Source organism: Acipenser ruthenus, chromosome 8, assembly GCF_902713425.1.
Source record: "Acipenser ruthenus chromosome 8, fAciRut3.2 maternal haplotype, whole genome shotgun sequence".
Lineage (NCBI taxonomy): Eukaryota > Metazoa > Chordata > Actinopteri > Acipenseriformes > Acipenseridae > Acipenser > Acipenser ruthenus.
In genome coordinates this window covers 25,994,196-26,016,909 of record NC_081196.1, presented here as the reverse complement: position 1 = coordinate 26,016,909, position 22,714 = coordinate 25,994,196, and the positions used below count along the sequence as shown (strand labels likewise).

The window sequence follows — 22,714 nt, the reverse complement described above, 5'->3', positions numbered from 1 at the left end:
CAGCACTGAATCTATCTGGAATGTTCTGGAAAATAGGTAAATTTCAAAATATCACTGTCCTGGTCACAAAAGCAAAGTTTGTGGGGAATAATAGCCATTTTCTATACTTTTGAGGCATAAGCAATTAGGAAATAACACTTACTACCCAGGAACAAAAAAAAAAAAAGTTGTTACACGGTGTTATGTGTTGTTGACCTTGGTATTCCCTGTGTCCTACTAACACTCTTCCCACGACTTTCGCAGTTATATCAATGGGAGGATGTTTGCTATGGGGCTGCAGTGGGAACTAATCTGTTTTATCGTCGTTGTTTCTTTGTCGAATTGTTTGCAAAGACGGACCGGAAGCATTGGTTGCCGCTATTTGCTGTGAAGGATGGAACCCTAATGGGCTAAGAATACCTAGCCATTTCCAAAGTAATAAAACCCACAATAAATACTCTTATAAATATATACAAATCACAAACCCGGAATATAATCAGTGTAACACAATCTTCGACACCCCGGACATCCACGGCACTAAAGAAAGCAGGTATATTTTTGTTGTTTCTTTAGATGTGCAATTTTTCAGTGTTAAAATCATTTATAAACTATTAGGTAAAACCAATCAAATACAACAGACATGAATATCGTAAATACCTTAGACTTTAATATTCACATTACAAACAGGAAAGCAATTACAGTAAATAATTATATTTTTATACGGTACTGTATTTTTTTTTAATCATATCGCCGTGTTTATTAAATATATTTTAATAATATAATAAGATTGTATATGATCTCCAGTTGTCACGTTGACTTCACGTGCACTCGGACATGACTCCGGTGTCCCAGCATGCGTACCCGGTAATTGGATTTTATTTTTTATTTATTTTTTGGTGACTTTGCAAACCTCGTGACAATGTTGATGTGACTGCATGCAGTCATTTCCAAAATATGCTAATAATGTTACCACCAACAGTAACAACAATAAAGATTTTTGCGATGAGAATAACCACGTGTGTCCTCAAGATTTTATATCTGGTATTCATTGCAAAATAGCTGTATTTGCTACAGGTAACTAAATCAACAGTTTTTTGTTATTTGTTTTAATTTTGTTTTTAAAAAACCTTTTCACACCATTTGTCCGAACCTCTGGCCTTACCTTTTTAATGGCTGCAAGAGCGATCTGGTTTTGCTTTTGTTAACTTACTCTGATCTTAATACTTTTTCATGAGTTAGGCCTATATTTCTATAAATAGCAGGTGGTAAAAACATAAAAGGGTATTCAGTTAAAATTTTATTCTTCACAAAAATGTTTGTCTGTGAAAGTGTGTTTGTTGTCAAGACTCCCCCCCCCCCCCCCTACTTACTTTATTCCCAATCTTTCACTTTGTGTTTCAATTATGAGACCTCAGCATATCCTGTGCTTGGTGGAAAACAGTGAGAGTACCAGTAACACAGGAAGCTAGTATGAAGAATTTCAGTACCATTTTAAGTAGTGGCTTTATATTTTCAGGGTTGTATAAGCAGTGTATGCTAAATGTGTTGGTGATTGACCTTCTATGCTTTGGACCTTGGTGACTTTCTTAGGTATGTATACACTCTCAATGTTCTAACATTTGTTAAAAAGCCACATTTGATGATTTTATTACCTTAATTGTTAATTCAGCAATAGAACCCAAATAGGGCTTTCTGTCTGGTAAGGCCTGCCTCATTATTTATTTCTTAGTTAAATGCCCTCGCCTCAGGAGATTTAACACAACGAGAAGGGCCTTACCAGATGGCAAAGCCCTCTTAAGGTCCTATTGCTAAATGTCTGCATTTAAAAAAACAAATAGGATTTAAAGTTTTTCTGTTTGGTTTTTTTCATGATTTTATTAGTCCCGTGTGAAAAACTTGTTCAAAGATCTCGCTGCAAATTTGCAGAATCCACCCTGGCAGGGTTCCCACGCATCCTGGAAAACCTGGAAAATTAAAGACTAGTCTTCCAGGCCTGGAAAACACATGGAAAATGATAAAAAAAAAAAAAATGTCCTGGAAAACTTTGAGTGTCCTGGAAAAATCATATAAGATTACAGATGCCATAGTAACTCGAACGAATAAGCAGTTGCATCAATTCAAAACGGGTTTGGGCATACTGTAGCTTGTATTAGCGTGCGGCAACAACATCAGAGTCCAGGGAAAGTCATTTCAGTGCAGGCTGAAAGCATCAATAACTGCGCCGCTTGACCGCGCTCTCAGTTCAACTCGTTGAGGACAGAAACTGCGATGTGGTGAGAAGTAAGACAATTTGTGTCGCTAACATTATGCATTGAGACTGGTTGTTATGTTTAATTGCAATTACTTTGTATATTATAGTCTAGCTGGAATCAAATTTAGTAACGGTAGCACGCTACCGAGCTAGTCAACTCGTTTTTGGGGTGAGAGATGGTGCGTGAGTGTGATCCTGATGCTGTGGTAATCTTTTCTCAAAAACATAGGCTACTGGTAGCTAGCTAATCTTGTTGTTGGGAAACCAATATGCAACATGGAAGTAGTTGTTGTGCAGTGCTTCCTTATTGACGGATTCATGCTCACTTCGGGTAATGCATTGAGAATGAGAGCGGACTTGCAGTTATGTGTGCGCGCGTGCACGTGCGTGCGCATAACATGTATCAACATGTGTGAAGTCTCTTATCAAAAACTCAAAACTCTGTGTGAATGCACCTATGAGTGTCTGTGCACTGTGCTTGTGTTACTGTATTTCTCTGTGTGTGTGTGTGCCAGCGTGCGTGCATGCACGCATAACGTGTATCTCTGTAGTCTCTTTTCAAAAACTCAAACCTCTGTGTGAATGCACCTATGAGTGCTTGTACTGTCTTTGTGTGTGTGTGTGTGTGCGCACCCAACGTGTATCTCCATGCACGTACATGCATGCACGCACGCACGCACGCATAACATGTATCTCCATGTGTAGTCTCTTATCAAAAAATCCAAAATCGGTGTGAATGCACCTATGATTGCTTACTGACTTTTTGTGTCTGTGTGTGCGCACTTTTGGTTGTGTGTGTGGATCTCCATAGGTAGGCTGGTCTCTTTTCTCAGTATGTGACTGAAGGGTGTGTGCATGTGCAGCTGACTCCTCCTGACTTTGACTGTGTAGTTCGATGAAACTAGAACCTAAACCCTAATTTGATATGATAGCTTGAGTAATAAAAATCCCTCAGTAGGCAACTTTGTGTGTGTGTTATAATTTTCATTGGTTTGATATACAGAGCAAAATCATACAGAGTTCTCACTCCCAAGTTGGAATGAGTTTAGAGCTCTATATCTATGATGGCTCTTTGCTAATCGTTACATTCATTAGACACTTCAATCTCATTTGCAAAAGCTGTGTTTTATTATTAAAGGAGTGAGTGAGGAGGTCAGGAAGGCAGTGCAAGTTTAAAGTGGAGTGGAAAGAAGAGCCTCTGTTCAGGGTTTGAATAGGGGAAGTATCAGGAGATGTGCACAGGGCATATTGCAGGTTTTGTAGGGAGTCCTTTGATGTCGGTAATGTGGGCATCTCAGCACTCAAGAGCCATGCACGAGGCCAAGGACATCTGAAAGTAGCAGGACATTTACAAAGTGAGCTTCGCATGACACATTTTATGAGAAGGCCATCTGAGACAGCAGTTGAGGCAAGTGGCAGTCAGGGAGGAAGCACTGGACCACAAACGGCCAATGCAGAGGAGGAAAGTGTCAGTCAGGGAGGAAGCAGAGCAGGACTACAAACATCAAATGCAGGCGCCGGTGATGGAACAAGCTCAGGACCACAACGGTCTTCCTCAGTTTAAACTTTTTTTTCGAACAAAGCTGTACTTGAAGCAGAGATCCGCTGGGTTATCAAAATGGTGATGTCACATTACTTCAGTTCATTATTATTATTATTATTATTATTATTATTTATTTCTTAGCAGATGCCCTTATCCAGGGCGACTTACAATTGTTACAAGATATCACATTATTTTTTACATACAAATCCTGGACCAAGCGGAGTGAAATAAGAGTCCTCTTCTTTAGGTTCTCAACCAGCAGGCCCTTGTTCAACATTCCGAGATAAGTACAGTAACTAGAGAATGAGAAGAAAAAAAAAGTTGCAACAGAGAATGACAGGAAAAGAGGCAGAAGATTATCAACAGCATTGAAGTAATGCAGAGAGAGGCGGATGAAATGGCAGAAAAGGCAGAGAAGCAGCAAGATTTCACACAACTCTCGAAGTCAAACGCCTACCGGAAGAGTGTCACAGAGAAGAAGTGACAGCTCTGGACCAGAGTCTTGCACAGTTAAAAGAGAAAGTGAAACAATTGAACTAAAGAGACTAAAGGTGTTTTGTTTTTGACAGAGAAATAGCTTGGTAAATATGTTATATTGAGTGACTGAAAGTGAATAAAGTATTCCATATCTGTCCTAAAGTACTTATGTTGGTTGTTTCATTTCAGTTCAAGTTATGACATTGGATGTGCTTTTCATGTTTCTACTATTCTCCACTCCTTTGTTCTGGAGAGGTGCAGTGTGTGCAAGATTGTGTCTCGGTGACAAAGGTTGTCTTGCTGATTAATTGATCAGGTGTGTTAATGGTGGGCTGTATAGAAAGTAGTAAAGAAAAGGGAGGGTCAATATTGCTGTTTGAAAATGGGTTCATTGATAGGTTTTGAGATTGATTAGCACCAACTTGGTGCTGGTGTGTGTAGGGACAGTCCATAGCCTAGAGCTGTTCCCTTAGTTGCTCTGTAGGCAAGCACCAGGGTCTTGAATCTGATGCACCCTGCCACCGGAGGCCAGTGGAGAATGCAGAGGAGAGGTGTGACATGACAATGTTTTTACACATGAGGTACCTACTGAGGCTGTGTGGCAGCCAATCATTGATAGTAATTGCGTGTTTTGCCACTCAGTGAGTAATGTCTCCCTATTATTTATCGTAAAATGTTCTGGAAATGTCCTGGAGAATTATTTTTTGAAAAGAGTGGGAACCCTGCCTGGGTTGCAGAAATATTGATATAAAGCAGAATTCTGGAAGATTCTTCTTCTTATTATTATTATTATTATTATTATTATTATTATTATTATTATTATTGTTATTGTTATTGTTGTTGTTGTTTTAAATAACCATTGCAACAAACTTAACTACCTATACACAAGAACAAATTCAAGATTCTGAATGTTCTGCAAGGTGCTGAGCTTGTAAATACCGGTGCTTTGTTTCTCTGGCTCAACCCGCTCTTTCTGAAAAGCAAACACTTAATACACTCCATGTAACACTTAATACTCGCCGACGTTAGTCAAATCAGGGCGAATGGAAACATTTGTACAAAGTATGCATCTGGAGGCAGAAGCCTCTTAGGCTTCTCAAAAGAGCGGTGTTTTGAATTTAAAAAAAAATACCTGAAGACAACAATAGGATATCCAAGTTGTGTGTAGCAGAACAGACTTTATGTTACATTATTCTGATGCGTTTAAATAAATACATTTTAGGCTGAAGGCTAAATTTCTTTTCTACCATACAGTATTAGAAGTTATAATTTACAGTGGCTGTCAAAAGTATTCACCCCCCTTGGACTTTTCCATATTTTATTGTGTTACAACATGGAATCAAAATGGATTTAATTCATTTTTGCCACGGATCAACACAAAAAAAAGTCCATAATGTCAAAGTGAAAAATAAAACCTACAAATTGTTCTAAATTAATTACAAATACAAAACAGAAAATAATTGATTGCATAAGTATTCACCCCCTTGAGTCAATATTTGGTAGAGGCACCTTTGGCAGCAATTACAGCCATGAGTCTATTTGGATAAGTCTCTACCAGCTTTGCACATCTGGACACTGCAATTTTTGCCCATTCTTCTTTGCAAAATTGCTCAAGCTCCATCAAGTTGGATGGGGACCTTCAGTGAACAGCAATTTTCAGCTCTTTCCACATATTCTCAATTGGATTGAGGTCCAGGCTTTGACTGGGCCACTCCAGGACATTGACCTTTTTGTTTTTAAGCCACTCCAGTGTGGCTTTGGCTGTATGTTTGGGGTTATTGTCCTGCTGGAAGATGAATCTTCTCCCAAGTCCCAGGTCTCTTGCAGACTTCAGCAGGTTTTCCTCCAGGATTTCTCTGTACTTTGCTTCATCCATTTTGCCCTCTAGCTTCACGAGCTTTCCAGGCCCTGACGCAGAGAAGCATCCCCATAGCATGATGCTGCCACCACCATGCTTCACGGTAGGGATGGCGTTTTCAGGATGATGTGCGGTGTTAGGCTTGCGCCAAACATAGCGCTTAGCGTTGAGGCCAAAAAGCTCTATTTTGGTCTCATCAGACCATAGAATCTTCTTCCACTTGCCTTCTGGCAAACTCTAGCCGAGATTTGATGTGAGTTTTTTTCAACAATGGCTTTCTTTTTGCCACTCTCCCATAAGGCCAGTTTTGTGAAGCACCCGGGCTATTGTTGCCGTATGCACAGTGTCTCCCAGCTCAGCCGTGGAAGACTGTAACTCCTTTAGAGTTGCCATAGGCCTATTGGTGGCCTCCCTGATTAGTGCCCTTCTCGCCCGGATACTCAGTTTTTGAGGATGGCCTGTTCTAGACAGATTCACAGTTGTGCCATATTCTCTCCATTTCTTAACAATGGACTTTACTGTGCTTCGGGGGATATTCAATGCCTTGGAAATGTTCTTATATCCTACCCGATTGGTGCTTTTGAAGAACCTTATTCCGGATTTGCTTTGAATGTTCCTTCGTCTTCATGATGTAGTTTTTGTTAGGAAATGTACTAACCAACTGTGGGACCTCCCAGAGACAGGTGTATTTAACCTGAAATCATGTGAAACACCTTAATTGCACACAGGTGGACTCCATTCAACTAATGATGTGACTTCTAAAGACAGTTGGTTGCACCAGAGCTTATTTAGGTGTGTCGTAGCAAAGGGGGTGAATACTTATGCAATCAATTATTTTCTGTTTTATATTTGTAATTAATTTAGAACAATTTGTAGATTTTATTTTTCACTTTGACATTATGGACTTTTTTTGTGTTGATCAGTGGCAAAAACTCCTAATTAAATCCATTTTGATTCCATGTTGTAACACAATAAAATGTGGAAAAGTCCAAGGGGAGTGAATACTTTTGAGAGCCACTGTACAATGTTTGAGAGCAAGTGGCTATAAAAGTTAATGCCACATTTATATATGTTTTTGTACAAAAGTGTTTTTACTAGTATGTTATTTTTGTGTGACTGTTGTAAAATAAATGTGAAAATTGCTGTCAAGCACACAATCTATTACTAAGTTAATTTTCTGAAGTAAATGCAACAAGTACACAATACATGTTCATTTTTGTCATAACTACAAATAAACTATCTGCTTATTTAACATCTATAATTATAAGACAGTTTAAATATAGGCCCTATGTCTTGTTCTAATAGTTTACAATAGCTTGCCTGCACTGTCTATTTATTATCGGTATCGACCGATATGGGTAGATAATCATCGGCTGTCAGTATCGGCCAAGAAAATCTCTCGGTGTTCCCCTACTTTTATACCTTTGTTATAGATTAACTGTTATAATAAACCATGTTGAGTCTACAGATATTAAGAATGGAACAAATGGTGAGTTTTCTATTTTCTCAAAATTCCACATGCAAATAATGCATATTATTAATTGCAGTTTGGATGGGGTTTTTTTGCACATTAAAAGACCACGCAAACATACTACAAATATTGAAAGTATGAATACCAAACAGCCTTTATCAAACAGGATATAAATTATTACATGGTATGCAGAGCAGAATGTGGGGTGTGTAGACCCTATTTTACAGCTTACACATTGTGCAGATCAGTGGATTTCACTTTCAAACTGAACCGAAACCAACATTTGCATAAAATTCCAAACTTAATAATACTGACAAAACCGAACCGAAACGGCATTTTCTGTAAAATGAAAAGGTGTTGGCAGGCATTGTAGTAGCTAGCATTTTTGGGAGCTCATTGCACACTTTTCTGAATGTAGACAGTTCTTATTAACATGCCCTAATAATTAATAGGATAACATAAATCAAAAGACTTATGTTGTTGATTGTGACAGCCCTCAGATAACTGCGGCTTCATACTTAGTCTGGGTGTTTGTCGTGGGCTAGTTTCATATGGAAACACTGCTTAAACCTTAATAAAACACAAACATAATGCATCCCAAGAAGTGAAAAGCTGAAGCTAGATGCTTAAAAAAAAAAAGTTAAGTCTGTTGCGTCTATAACCCTATGTAGCAGCGTTCCCTCTAAGGCTAAAATGCTTGCATTTTTTGCAATAACTGACAACAACCTTTGTACTCAGTTTACTAACTTTCTCAAGTTATCATAAATAACCTCAATTGAGACGTCACCATCTCGAGGTAATCCTATCATTTTGAGAGCATTCTTGTAAAGTATTAACATAAGCATATTTGCGTCTGTCTTGTTGCTGATTCTCTGATTTCCCTCTGTAAAAATTAGGAGTGCGCGATAATACCAATATTTTTTGGTTAAACTGATTCAGGGAAACGTCTACTGGAAAATGTCGACTATACTCACTAGATAATCACTTCCCCTGAGAACTCGTAGTGCGAGCAACAGTGCTAACACGGTGCTAACAATGCTATTCCTTTCGATTTATGAGGTCATCTCCGGCGCAGAACTTTGGTCACCACTATGCCCTGTATAGTATATCACGTCCTCCCCCTGGCTTTTTTAATTGTTTTTACATTTAAGACTATCTGACGACAGTTGTGGACAATGTAATTTTACTATATTCTGAATATCTTTTTTTTTCCCCTGAACCTGCTGCATTTGATCTCATCAGATAAAAAATAAAATAAAAACAGCAGTTCTGGTACTGTACATTGTGAGGGGTAAAAAACCAAAACAAGCAAAGCAGATACATAAATAAATAGTTTCTAACCTTACTTGCCAGTTTTTATTTTTTTTTTAAATAAATGTGTAGCAGTTATTTATGCTATTTATTTATCTTAAAAGCAAGGTCAGTCATTTATTCCAAACCCCGGGTCTCTGCACTGACCGATTTATATAAAGCAGCTTTAAACCCAAGGATTCACTTTTGAAAAACATGTTTAATATAAAATGAAAATAAAGATATTATTTATAATAAAACTTCAGTCCTGTCCCATCCTGTCCTGTCAAAAAAAATCCTGTCCCATCCTGTGATAAACAGAGATCAACAATTATTTGGAGGTACAGATATTTTCGTATTCATGTAAAATTAGGGTTTGTAGGGTTTTGCATTAAACACTACCGGTATACTACTAGTAATTTGTTTTTAATTTTAGTTTTTTCAAAAAAAAATACAGTGCAAGAACAGGGTCTTTGTAAGCACAATGTGCAATATAATGATGTAATATATAAATTCGGCAATATAAAGTTTTGTGCGGCAGTTTCAGTTTCTAAATCGGTTACTAAACAACCAGTCTCAGAGATTTTAGTATGTCAATGCCACAGTAAACACAGTGAAATACAATACTGTATTACGAACCATTAATTCATTAAAAAAACAAACAACAAAAAAACATGGTATTGAAATAATATTTCATGGTATTGAAATAATAACCTCCAAAAAATAGTAGCTGCTACGGCCAAATTGTAACCGTTGGCATCTCTGCATTGTGATTAGGGGTAATATTCATAAAAACCGAAAATGTGCACATCCTTAATATACTGTACGTGTGTGTATAAAGAGAGAGATGTTAAATACATGCCAGTAGCAATCCATAGCTTTCGGTTATTCTGCTAGTATCAATAATTAATATATCAATATTGTTAACTAAAGGACTAACATAACTATACAATTATGGGTAATATGAAATATTTTAAGTATCAATCTATGTTAAACGTAAGGGTTTTTATTAAGCATTCCGTGTTGCCAAGACGCTGATTCCCCGCGGGCATCTGCTGTCCCTCTGGTCCCTCCGCGTTGGTGTTGTCAGAGTCTCTCTCCGAGTTTGACCCTTCTGATTCGGAGGCATACGACTCGAATTGATACGGGAGACAATCCCTGTTTTCTCTCTCTACATCAGATCCATCACTACATAATTCACATTCATAAGTGGTTTCTGAAACTGATAAAATTAGGCCTCACGTTCACTGTCACTGTCAGCCATACTGGCAGATGCAAGGAGCCTGTGGGCATCTCCCTCTGTGAGGTCACAGTCTCCTGGCCCCAAACCAGGAAATGGAGATCGCCCTCTGTGTATTTCCAGGTATTATTTAATTCATTTTAGCACGATTTTAAACACAATTTGGTAAAATGAATGTGCTTTTATGTTCAAGTGAGACCTGTTAATATTATTTTGTATGTTTAAGGTAACAGTCAAGTTCCACGGCATACAGTGCCTTGCATAAGTATTCACCCCCCTGGGACTTTTCCACATTTTGTAGTGTTACAACCTGGAATTAAAATGGATTTAATTGGGATTTTTACCATTTGATTTACACAACATACTTAACACTTTGAAGGTGCAAAATATTTTTTATTGTGACACAAAAGTTAATTAAAAAAAAAGACATTTGTTGGTTGCATAAGTATTCACCTGCCTGAGTCAATACTTGGTAGAAGCACCTTTCGAGCAATTACAGCTGTGAGTCGTTTTGGGTAAGTCTCTACCAGCTTTGCACATCTGGATCCTGCAATTTTTGCCCATTCTTCTTGGCAAAATTGCTTAAGCTCTGTCAAGTTGGATGGGGACCGTTGGTGAACAGCAATTTTCAATTTTCTGTCTTGCCACAGATTCTCAATCAGATTGAGGTCTGGGCTTTGACTGGGCCATTCTAAGACATTCAGGTTCCTGTTTTTAAACCACTCCAGTGTAGCTTTGGCTGTGTGTTTAGGGTCATTGTCCTGCTGGAAGGTGAACCTCCGCCCCAGTCCCAGGTCTCTTGCAGACTGAAACAGGTTTTCCTCTAGAATTTCCCTGTATTTGGCTCCATCCATCTTGCCCTCAATCCTGACCAGTTTCCCAGTCCCTGCCGATGAAAAGCATCCCCATAACATGATGCTGCCACCACCATGCTTCACCGTGAGGATGGTGTTCTCAGGGTGATGAGCAGTGTTGGCTTTGCGCCACACATAGCATTTTGCGCTAAGGCCAAAAAGTTCAATTTTGGTCTCATCAGACCAGAGAACCTTTTTCCACGTTTGCTGTGTCTCCCACATGTCTTTTGGCAAAATCCAAACAGGATTTGATACGGGGTTTTTTCAGCAATGGCTTTCTTCTCGCCACTCTTCCGTAAAGCCCAGCTTTGTGGAGCGTCCAGGTTATAGTTGTCCCATGGACGGTTTCTCCCATCTCAGCTGTGGATCTCTCCAGCTCCTTCAGAGTTACCATTGGCCTCTTGGTTGCTTCTCTGACTAATGCCCTCCTTACCTGGTCACTGAGTTTTGGTGGACGGCCTTCTCTAGGCAGAGTCACGGTTGTGCCATATTCTTTCCATTTTTTAATAATGGATTTAACGGTGCTCCGGGGGATGTTCAATGTTTGGGATATTTTTTTATAACCCAACCCTGATTGGTGCTTCCCCAGAACTTTATCCCGGACTTGTTTTGAAAGCTCCTTGGTCTTCATGATGCTGTTTGTTTAGATATGCTCTCTAACAAACTCTGGGGCCTTCCAGAAACAGGTGCATTTAATCTGAGACCATGTGACACTTTAATTGCACACAGGTGGACTCCATTCAACTAATTATGTGACATCTGAAGGCAATTGGTTGCACCAGAGCTTATTTAGGGGTGTCACAGCAAAGGGGGTGAATACTTGTGCAATCAAGACTTTTCAGTTTTTTATTTGTAAATAATTTTGAAAAATATGTAGATTTTTTTTTCCTCACTTCGACATTATGGACTTTTTTTTTGTAGATCAGTGACAAAAAATCGTAATTAAATCAATTTTAATTCCAGGTTTGTAACACTACAAAATGTGGAAAGTCCAAGGGGGTGAATACTTATGCAAGGCACTGTAGGCTCTTATGACTTTAAAGAGCAAAAAATACTCTTCCTGTTTGCTGGTGGCAGAGTAGTCCTGTTCCTTCCCATTCCCGGAAGCTTAAATCCCGTTCTTGCCCGTCCTGAGGTTTATTTTTTTTTATTTCCCGGTCCTGCTCGTTCCCGTGAGCTTTATTCCTGCACCATCCCATCCCGCAAAATTTAACACAATTTTTTTTCTTTACCGCGGGAATCCCATCTTCATGTCACTCTAATGAACGTACTTCAGATGATCCAACAAAAATTAGTTACTGGGCATTTCACATGAGAGTTGAATTTGTCATATTACATTCTAATACTTTAAATTCATAAAAAAGCACAGTTTACATATGTAGATTTATTTTGGTAGCAAAAGATCAGATAGCAATAATGCAATATATTGCAATACAGATCCTCAGTCCCAATACCCACCCCTAGTAAAAATGCACGTCGCATTCGTGCAGAGGTCGCTCAGGCACCAGCGACTCTACTGGTACAGAGTGGGCGAAGCAGGTGTCTGGCGATTCTGCCTGTATGGAGAGTGCTGCTCATGAACTTTGCAGTTTTGAACTTGTCGTATAATTGAATACTAATCAGTGAAGCATAATCTTTCTGCATTATTTAGAAGTATAAATACTCTGGTAAACTCACACACAATATTCATACTTTGACAATTTTAGTTTTATTTCCCTTTTAAAAAACGACCATTTCATAAATATCATCATCTCAAGTGTTTTGAAACTGGTAAAAATGTAATCAGAATATTAGTCAATACACATTTAAGTGTATAGTAATTGAAGACATACCATATGCATTTTTTTTGCAAGTTGCAACATGGCAGCTGCACCAACAGTAAAAGACAGTAAAGCTAAAAAAAAATCTGTATATGAGGATGGTGGGATACTATTTTTTTTTTTTTTAAATAATTTAGTCGTTGCCAATTCGTTTTTTATTATTTTCTCCCCAATTTGAAATGCCCAATTATTTTTTAGGCTCAGCTCACCGCTACCACCCCTGCGCTGACTCGGGAGGGGCGAAGATGAACACACACTGTCCTCCGAAGCGTGTGCCGTCAGCCGCCCGCTTCTTTACACTCTGCAGACTCACCGTGCAGCCGCCTCAGAGCTACAGCGTCGGAGGACAACGCAGCTCTGGGCAGTTTAGAGGCAAGCCCGCAGGCGCCCGGCCAGACTACAGGGGTCGCTGGTGCGCGGTGAGCCAAGGACACCCTGGCCGACCTAACCCACCCTCCCTCCCCCAGGGGGCGACGCTCGGCCAATTGAGCGCCGCCCCCTGGGAGCTCCCGTCCACGGTCGGCTGTGGAATAGCCTGGACTCGAACTCGCGACGTCCAGGCTATAGAGCGCATCCTGCACTCTAGCGAGTGCTTTTACTGGAATGCGCCACTCGGGAGCCCCCGGTGGGATACTATTCTTAAAGTTTTTCTGTCATTCCATTGTCGTGTATGTCAATACCATTAAAAAATCATATTGCCAGTCGTGAACACGTAGAGAACAAAGAAAGCAAAAAATGGCAAAGCATTGCATTCTATGCTGAAAAAAATAGATCTAAGGTACTTGTACTGCGATCAAGGCAGGGCTTTCCCGAAGTAAGTGAGCCAAATTAATTGCGTGTTTTAATTATTGTTTAGTGTATTTCTTTCCATGCTACCTGCCTTTTAATAAAGCTGTAATTCGAGGAAGAAATAACGAATAACGAAGACAGAATAACTAAAACAGAGGTCAGAGAGCCATTGGCAAATTCAGACACAACATGGTCTCATTTGAAGTGTTTTTTCAAACCCCAAAAGTAATGACTAAAGCTAAGGTTTACAATTTTAGAAAAGCAAACTATGAAGGTATGAAACAGAGACTAATAGAAGTAGATTGGAGTAAAATAGAGAGAACAGCCACAGAAAAAGGATGGCTGTTTTTTAAAAGTGTAGTACTAGAGGCACAAAACAATTACATCCCAAAAGTAGACAAATCTAAATCTAAAACAAAATGGTTTAATAGATCAATTAAAAAAAATGTTCAGTGAAAAAATGCACTTTTCAGAGCGTTTAAAAGGGACCAAAAACAAAAGTACACAGAAAGAGTACTTGGAACTGCAAACACAAGTAAAAAAGGAAGTTAGAAAGGCCAAGAGAGAGATAAAAATCAATATTGCTAAGGGGGCTAAAACCAATTCCAAAATGTTTTTCCAATATTAAAACAGCAAGGGAACATTCAAAGAGGAGGTTAAATGTCTAAGAGACACAAATGGCAAAATCATAGACAAAGAAAAAAAAAATAGCAAATATATTTAAATGATTACTTTTCACAGGTTTTTACAAAGGAGGACACGGACAACATGCCCCACATGTCGACCTGTTCCTATCCAGTTTTAAATAACTTTAGCATAACAGAGGCAGAAGTGTTAAAGGGACTAGGAGCTCTTAAAATAAACAAATCCCCTGGGCCGGATGAGATCCTCCCAATAGTACTCAAAGAAATGAAAGAAGTTATTTACAAACCGCTAACCAAGATCATGCAACAGTCTCTTGACACAGGGGTTGTACCAACAGACTGGAAAATAGCAAATGTAATACCAATCCACAAAAAGGGAGACAAAACCGAACCAGGTAACTACAGACCAATAAGCCTGACTTCTATTATATGTAAACTTATGGAAACTATAATAAGATCCAAAATGGAAAATTACTTATATGGTAACAATATCCTGGGAGACAGCCAGCATGGTTTTAGGAAAGGGAGATCATGTCTAACTAACCTACTTGACTTTTTTGAGGATGCAACATTGAAAATGGATAACTGCAAAGCATACGACATGGTTTATTTAGATTTCCAGAAAGCTTTTGACAAAGTCCCGCATAAAAGATTAATTCTCAAACTGAACGCAGTAGGGATTCAAGGAAATGCATGCACATGGATTAGGGAGTGGTTAACAGGTAGAAAACAGAAAGTACTGATTAGAGGAGAAACCTCGAAATGGAGTGAGGTAACCAGTGGTGTACCACAGGGATCAGTATTAGGTCCTCTGCTATTCCTAATCTACATTAATGATTTAGACTCTGATATAGTAAGCAAACTCGTTAAATTTGCAGACGACACAAAAATAGGAGGAGTGGCAGACACTGTTGAAGCAGCAAAGGTCATTCAAAATGATCTAGACAGCATTCAAAATTGGGCAGACACATGGCAAATGAAATTTAATAGAGAAAAGTGTAAAGTATTGCATGCAGGCAATAAAAATGTGCATTATAAATATCATATGGGAGATACTGAAATTGAAGAAGGGAACTATGATAAAGACCTAGGAGTTTATGTTGACTCAGAAATGTCTTCATCTAGACAATGTGGGGAAGCTATAAAAAAGGCTAACAAGATGCTTGGATATATTGTGAGAAGTGTTGAATTTAAATCAAGGGAAGTAATGTTAAAACTCTACAATGCATTAGTAAGACCTCACCTAGAATATTGTGTTCAGTTCTGGTCACCTCGTTACAAAAAGGATATTGCTGCTCTAGAAAGAGTGCAAAGAAGAGCAACCAGAATTATCCCAGGTTTAAAAGGCATGTCGTATGCAGACAGGCTAAAAGAATTGAATCTATTCAGTCTTGAACAAAGAAGACTACGCGGCGATCTGATTCAAACATTCAAAATCCTAAAAGGTATAGACAATGTCAACCCGGGGGACTTCTTTGACTTGAAAAAAGAAAAAAGGACCAGGGGTCATAAATGGAGATTAGATAAAGGGGCATTCAGAACAGAAAATAGGAGGCACTTTTTTACACAGAGAATTGTGAGGGTCTGGAACCAACTCCCCAGTAATGTTGTTGAAGCTGACACCCTGGGATCCTTCAAGAAGCTGCTTGATGAGATTCTGGGATCAATAAGCTACTAACAACCAAACGAGCAAGATGGGCTGAATGGCCTCCTCTCGTTTGTAAACTTTCTTATGTTCTTATGTTCTTAACCAGTAAAATGCTAAACTTTATTTGTGGAGTACTGTACTCTCACATGATTGTCATTGTAATGCCAGCAATATGATAAACAGGTCTTTTCAAAAGTCCTTAATTTGTAGATTGAACTACATTGTTAGTGGAAGACTATAAATATGATTCTCACAACAGTGCTTGACATTTGTTTTCGGAACTGTAGTTATATAATTAGATTATTAGTTTTTCCTGCTTATTTAATGTCAGCAATGAGCCAAGTGATTTTTATAAACATTATGACAAGTCTGAAGTGTCTTCAGGTGCTTTATTTACTAGTACAACAAGAGTCTTATTAAAAAACTCGGCTTTAATAAAAATAAATAATTGTGGTAATGTTTAATAATTTACTTATTTTAAGTATCAGCATTATATTTGTTGAAATGCCATGTTTAATTATTAATACATTGATAGAAAGTTGGGGGAAAAAACAGAATTAGCCATTTCTGAAAAACTGAATTTGCTGTTCCCATGAATGGAAAATTAATAGCCCTAAAGATGGTTACATACAGTACAGTAGTATAAAGCAACAGTAGTTTAAAGCTATTCTATGCAGGCCACTAGTTAGGCATGCAGTCTATATTTATTAGTTTTTATTTCTTAGCAGACGCCCTTATCCAGGGCGACTTACAATTGTTACAAGATATCACATTATTTTTTTTTACATACAATTACCCATTTATACAGTTGGGTTTTTACTGGAGCAATCTAGGTAAATTACCTTGCTCAAGGGTACAGAAGCAGTGTCCTCCTTCTAGGATTGAACCCACGACCCTCCGGTCAAGAGTCCAGTGCCCTAATCACTACTCCACACTGTAAACAAGTTTTTTCCCCCTTCATTTTCAACACCATTTCCATGTTTGTTTTATTTTAAGTGTTTAAAGTTAAATTTCAGTTTTCGTTTGCTTGTTCAGCTACAAAAAGCCATAAGTAAACCTCATGTTATTACTTTATGAAAACGTGCTTATGGCCATGGTTTATTACTGTGAAGAAACGGCAATGGCAAGGAATGAAAACAAAGTAGTTGTAGTTAATTCACTGGGGTAAAGTAAGGCCTACACAACGTATTCTTTACTCCTGGGATATTTTTCTACTTTAACATTTTACATAGTCTAACGTCTTGCTGTAAAATAAAGACACACACAGGGGCCACACACCCCTGCCCCTGCTGCCATGCTGTCTGCCTGCGTCCTTTTTGAAAATGAACGAATATTTTAATTCTGAGCGAATATCCAGACATGAAAATCCAGTGTTCGTCCCAGCACTAATATATCTATCTATCTGTCTATCTATCAAGGGGTATGCAATTCGTATCGCCCGACAACCGGGACATCAAGATTTGCGTGACAGACAACAAGTTTTACATCCCTAATGTCAACCAGTCTGACAGGGAGAGACCGCTCCATATACTCTGCCCATTGTGCGCCCTAGTGTACAAGGTTGACAGGACTAAAACAATTTTTTGTCTGCTATGGGGCTAAATCTCATGGTCAAGACAGGGGCATGGCAACTTCGTGGGCTTTATTCCAGTGAGCATCTGTCAAGCACATTTGTAATGCAGCGGTGTGGACTACTCCCCATACCTTTACTAGGTTCTACAGACTGAATGTTCCATTCCTTAACACCTGTGCAGGTCACAGTGGCAAAATAAATAATTTACAGGGTGTGTTTCCCTTCAAGCTCCGTCTATGTCCAATCAATCTCTCCCTTCGACTGAAGAGGGTGCAGATCATGTCATCTGTGTGTGTTGTGCCTTTGACCCATCCATTGAGCTTTGACTACTGTATATTCCTGCTCAGAGATTGTAGGCCATATTGGGACTCTAAGTCCCCTGACCCCCTCCCCATATCTCAGCCAACCCACAGCTACATTAGGTAAAGCTGCAGTATCACAGCTGTTGTGTACCCAGGAGCTATGTGATGAAAATGCAATGTGACTGATCCAGGGTGCCTGTAGCAGGCTAATAGATAATAAGCTGATTTAAGAATTAGAACAAGGATGGTATGTTAGATACTGCTGCAGTTCTTTATTTATAAATAATATACAATGTTGTACACTAGCTTTCCTTTGGTGTGTGACAAGATAACTTAAATCATCAGTGCCAAAAAGTGGATGTTTGTTAATGGCTCCTGGGAGTTTAGGTTTGGTTTATCGTTGCGTAGGTATTATAATTTACTCTTTGCTGAGAAAGCAGTTTTCAGACCTCTTTGATTTGCTCTGTTCTGCTTCTGTCATCATAATCTTCTCCTTGGATTTGCATGGCTTTCCAGCTTGGTGAAGACTGACTCCCTTTTGTTCTCTTGCAAACTGAGGTGGTGGGGGGAAAACCGCAAAAGATGTTGGCAAACCAGACAAGCGTTTTAATTTTTTCTGGAATTTGTGCTATGCTGCTGATGCTGGCAGTGGTATACTACACTTATTGGTAAGAAGGTAGTTTTGTAATCATTCTCTTGTATAGGTGAAGCGACATGGAGACACTAGCTAAATGTTGGTAAAAGGTGGTTTATTTACCATTCCCGTATTGATGTGTGTATAATGTATATGTATTTATTTATTTATTTATTTTAATTGTATTTATTTTAATTTGCTATTAGCTTGGCAGATTTTTGAGTCTGCCAACTACAACAACTGTTATGCATGTACAGTTTTGTAAATATACTCCAGAAAATGACATCTAAGAGAAATCACAAATTAAAAACTGAAAAAAGGAAAAGCAACCTGTAACAATGGTGCAGTCTGTAAGGGTGTAAAGTGTAAGTAGCACGCAGTTACAGTACCTTGATGACAGGGCAGTTCATGTGAGATTGTGTTTCTTACCATCTCTACTGACAGAGCAAATTCATCAAACACTATTCATTACACCATAAACTGTCAAATTTAAAAAGGGCTTTTAGTTGGGAAAGCAGGGAGACAGTAGGCCCCTGATGAAGAGCCTTTCCAAAATTGTGTAAATAGTAACTTGACTTCTTTACCACTAATTAGAAGCAGTTAGAAGCAGTTTGAAAGCGGGTTGACAGCTGCAGAAGCTAAACTAAACTTCCAAAAAAAAAAAAAAAACATGGTCTTCAAGCCAGTAATCTGTGACAACTGCATGATGTGGGAATCCGAGAGCCCAACAGAGCTCAACCAAGTGTGTGTAAAATGCTGCAAAATCCAGGACTTGCTTAAACTAGTAAGTGTGCTAGAAATGGAGCTGGAGGAAATGAGACGACAACAGGAGCTTGAGGAGCTGACACACCCACAATTCATGGAAGTCTGCACCCCTAGCAGACTGAAAGCCACCAGGGAGATGGAAGAGGGTCAAAACAGCTGGGTTCAGATAGGCAGAAGCAGGAAAAAAAGAAACGTCATCAAACACAGCCACCAAAAATCCAAATATCCAACAAATTTGATCCACTTCAGCATTTCGATGACTAAAACCAACATCAAGAGAACGAAAGGAACAACATCCAGGACCCTATAAACAGTGCTGGCCAAGCAGCAAAAAGAAGGGAGGTCATGATTGTAGGGAACTCCATATTGAGAAACACAGCAAGTTCAGTTCGCAGTTTGGACCCCCTTACTACAACAGTGTGCTGCCTTCCAGGAGCCTCTGTCAAGCACATCACTGAGAACGTGGACAGGCTCCTAGAACGAACAGGAGATGACCCGGTTGTAGTCATCCACATCTGTACAAACAATATTGGAAGAGACAGGCCAAGATCCCTGCAAAACAAATTCAGAGAGCTAGGAAGGAAATTAAAAGACAAGACCAAAACTGTGGTATTTTCTGGGATACTGCCGGCGCCTTGCAAAGGACCATATGGACAGCTGGAAATACAAAATCAAAATGCATGGCTGAAATCGTGGTGCACACAGGAAGGCTTCACCTTTCTTGAACGTTGGAGCACATTCTACAACAAGGACTATCTATATAGGCGGGACAGACTGAGAAACAACATGTTAGAACTTGAAGCTACTACACTAACAAGTAACTACGATGTGATAGGTGTTAAAGAAACTTGTTATCTGAGAGTGATGGAGAGGAATATAATATTAGTGGGTACACACTGTATAGGAAAGAGGAAGGACAGAAGAGGCGGAGGAGTAGCGCGATACATAAGAAATAGTCTTGAAGCCCAGGTGTTAAATCTGGACAAAAAAAAACAACGCCGAATCAATATGGGTCAGAATAATGGACAAAAATTTAAAGGGCATAATAATAGGAGCATGCTATAGACCACCAAATTCAGACGCCGAGCAAAATAATCTGTTATACAATGACATTAGAAATGCGTGTAGAAAAGGAGAAGCCATACTAATGGGGGATTTCAACTTCTTCCATCTAAAATGGGAGAACCCAGTGAGGAGCACGACGGACGAAATTGAAATGGTGGAAATGACAAATGACTGCTTCCTAACGCAATTTGTCAAGGCACCGACCAGAGGGGAGGAATGCCTTGATTTAGTCTTTTCAAATAACGAAAACAGAATAACTAAAACAGAGAGCCATTGGCAAACTCAGATCACAACATGGTCTCATTTGAAGTGTTTTTTAAAACCCCAAAAGTAATGACTAAAGCTAAGGTTTACAATTTTAGAAAAGCAAACTATGAAGGTATGAAACAGAAGTAGATTGGAGTAAAATGGAGAAAACATTGACAGAAAAAGGATGGCTGTTTTTTAAAAATGTAGTACTAGAGGTGCAAAACAATTACATCCCAAAAGTAGACAAATCTAAATCTAAAACAAAATGGCCAAAATGGTTTAATAGATCAATTAAAAATATATTCAGCAAAAAAGGCACTTTACAGAGCGTTTAAAAGGGACCAAAAACAAAGTACACAGAAAGAGTACTTGGAACTGCAAACACAAGTCAAAAAGTAAGTTAGAAAGGCCAAGAGAGATAGAAATCAATATTGCTAAGGGGGCTAAAACCAATTCCAAAATGTTTTTCCAATATTATAACAGCAAGAGATTTTGCCATTAAGAGACACAAATGGCAATATCATAAATGAAGAAAAAAATAGCAGATATATTAAATGATTACTTTTCACAGGTTTTTACAAAGGAGGACACGGACAACATGCCCCACATGTCGACCTATTCCTATCCAGTTTTAAATAACTTTAGCATAACAGAGGCAGAAGTGTTAAAGGGACTAGGAGCTCTTAAAATAAACAAATCCCCTGGGCCGGATGAGATCCTCCCAACAGTACTCAAAGAAATGAAAGAAGTTATTTACAAACCTCTAACCAAGATCATGTAACAGTCTCTTGACAACAGGGTTTGTGCCGACAGACTGGAAAATTGCAAACATAATACCGATCCACAAAAAGGGAGACAAAACCGAACCAGGTAGCTACAGACCAATAAGCCTGACTTCTATTATATGTAAACTTATGGCAACTATAATAAGATCTAAAATGGAAAATTACCTATATGGTAACAATATCCAGGGAGACAGTCAGCATGGTTTTAGGAAAGGGAGATCGTGTCTGACATTTAATAGAGAAAAGTGTAAAGTATTGCACGCAGGCAATAAAAATGTGCATTATAAATATCATATGGGAGATACTGAAATTGAAGAAGTAATCTAGGGAAGTAATGTTAAAACTTTACAATGCATTAGTAAGACCTCATCTAGAATATTGTGTTCAGTTCTGGTCACCTCGTTACAAAAAGGATATTGCTGCTCTAGGAAGAGTGCAAAGAAGAGCAACCAGAATTATCCCGGGTTTAAAAGGCATGTTAAGAACATAAGAACATAAGAAAGTTTACAAACGAGAGGAGGCCATTCAGCCCATCTTGCTCGTTTGGTTGTTAGTAGCTTATTGATCCCAGAATCTCATCAAGCAGCTTCTTGAAGGATCCCAGGGTGTCAGCTTCAACAACATTACTGGGGAGTTGGTTCCAGACCCTCACAATTCTCTGTGTAAAAAAGTGCCTCCTATTTTCTGTTCTGAATGCCCCTTTATCTAATCTCCATTTATGACCCCTGGTCCTTTTTTCTTTTTTCAAGTCAAAGAAGTCCCCCGGGTTGACATTGTCTATACCTTTTAGGATTTTGAATGTTTGAATCAGATCGCCGCGTAGTCTTCTTTGTTCAAGAGTAGCGCGATACATAAGAAATAGTCTTGAAGCCCAGGTGTTAAATCTGGACAAAAAAAAACAACGCCGAATCAATATGGGAGACAGGCTAAAAGAATTGAATCTATTCAGTCTTGAACCTGAAAAAAGAAACAAGGACCAGGGGTCACAAATGGAGATTAGATAAAGGGGCATTCAGAACAGAAAATAGGAGGCAATTTTTTACACAGAGAATTGTGAGGGTCTGGAACCAACTCCCCAGTAATGTTGTTGAATAATCTGAAGCAGTTGTATATCAAAATAGCAGAAGCCCATTTTTCCTTTAGTGAAGTTGGCTAGAATTTGTTGTTTTTATTGTAATTAATTTTCAGCTTTCATATTGAAGCTTGTTGTGTACTACTCATTTAATCAAACCAAACAGGAATTTGCTTGCATTGTTTAAGATGGTTTTCTTGTTAGGTAGGCTTAATTGTGTATAAAAAAACAACAATACAGATGCAGTCTATCTTTCGCAGCCAGCGGAGATATGTAGCTGAAATCGTAAGGTAATTAAACTATTTGTGCTTATATTACTCTGCCCGTCGTTCTGCGCACTGTCAGCCCTTGTTAAAGATATACAATAATATACCCGATCCGAAGCAAGTGCAAAACTTGCCCCAA

The 22,714-nt window shown here is 38.8% G+C and overlaps 1 protein-coding gene across 3 annotated transcripts in view; it reads left to right on the top strand.

Moving 5' to 3' along the window:
• The first annotated feature begins 269 nt into the window (after nucleotides 1-269).
• Nucleotides 270-22,714, top strand: part of LOC117406984 (1-acyl-sn-glycerol-3-phosphate acyltransferase gamma-like) — an 89,256-nt gene continuing 66,811 nt past the window's right edge. Inside the window, exons 1-2 of one of the 3 annotated variants that reach the window (XM_034011486.3) lie at nucleotides 271-529; nucleotides 1,496-1,569. The gene's annotated coding sequence lies outside the window, so the exon portion shown is untranslated. Of the gene's footprint in view, nucleotides 530-1,495; nucleotides 1,570-18,162; nucleotides 18,408-22,714 lie in introns of those variants that run through there. The other 2 variants (XM_034011487.3, XM_034011488.3) reach the window with 2 other exon arrangements.